This window comes from Lycorma delicatula, chromosome 5 (assembly GCF_047948215.1).
Source record: "Lycorma delicatula isolate Av1 chromosome 5, ASM4794821v1, whole genome shotgun sequence".
NCBI lineage: Eukaryota > Metazoa > Arthropoda > Insecta > Hemiptera > Fulgoridae > Lycorma > Lycorma delicatula.
The window spans coordinates 14,310,463-14,311,769 of NC_134459.1; the positions used below are offsets into that span (position 1 = coordinate 14,310,463).

At 32.7% G+C, this 1,307-nt stretch overlaps 1 pseudogene; it reads left to right on the forward strand.

Annotated features, from left to right (window-relative positions):
* Nucleotides 1-505: 505 nt before the first annotated feature.
* Nucleotides 506-685, forward strand: LOC142325862 (U2 spliceosomal RNA; annotated as a pseudogene).
* The last annotated feature ends 622 nt before the right edge of the window (nucleotides 686-1,307 follow it).

A 1,307-nucleotide genomic window follows, 5' to 3' on the forward strand; every position in this document is an offset into this window, starting at 1 on the left:
ACCGTGTATAAAATAATTGTCATTGCAACTGACAAAATCAGTCTCATTTTTGATGGACCCCTGTGTCTGGACACGAGCCTGCTCAGCTTACCAATCACAACCTCGACTCGCTGCGTTACCCTGTTCAAGTGCTCCGTATATAACCTTTTTTTCTGTTTCCTGTTTAGTCTCCGGTAACTACCGTTTAGATAATAATTCAGAGGATGAATGAGGATGATATGAATGAATGTAAATGAAGTGTAGTCTTGTACATTCTCAGTTCGACCATACCTGAGATGTGTGGTTAATTGAAACGCAACCACCAAAGAACACCGGTATCCACGATCTAGTATTCAAGTCCGTTTAAAAATAGCTGGCTTTACTAGGACTTGAACGCTGGAACTCTCGACTTCCAAATGAGCTGATTTGGGAAGACGCGTTCACCACTAGACCAACCCGGTGGGTTCTGTATATAACCTACTGGTTTGCAACGACACGCCTATACTTCTCGGCGTATTTGATACATATCGCTTCTCGGCCTCTTGGCTAAGATCAAATTGTAGTATCTGTTCTTATCAGCTTAACGAAGACCAGCTGGTTTCAGGAAAAAGTACGGGTACACGAGAAGCAATTCAGTTTAGTTCTCAAATAACATTAGAAGATAAAATGAACCTATTTAATTTTGGTATCTTAATTAAAAGCATTTGTTTATGTAGAATGAAATAAATTGTTTATGAATTAAAAACAAAATTAAATATAAAAATCATATAGAAGCTATTTTGCTTAACATATCTTCTAAAGTCAAAAATTAAACTTCTTCGAAGCATGTCACGCAAATCCCACAAGAGAAATCTTTCGGGGAACGTAGAAGTAAGTGCAGTTACAAACAGAGAAATTTTTTTGGATAGAGTACAGAAAGCAAAATTCACATGATTTGGACACCTTAAGAGAAAAAGGAATTAATATATATATTGAATTGGGTAGTAAAAAAAAAAGTACCCAGAAGAAAAAAGGACAAAGGAAAAAAGCTGGTAAATTATTGCGTGACTTTCTCGGCTAAATATGTCAAGTTATGTTTTACCTTGCACAGATTTAATTACATTATATTATTATACGTAATAATTATCAATACGTAATATTATTATAATTATAATGTAATACGGTTATAATATAAAATATTAACCTATATATATATATATAAATATTTCTTTACAGGTTAAGCTAAACAAATTTGTTTAAGTAAAGTTTTCTCTAAATTTAACACTTCTTTTAATAAAGACTAAAACAAGAAATAGAAAATTTCATAAAATATTTTCTGCATTTTAGGT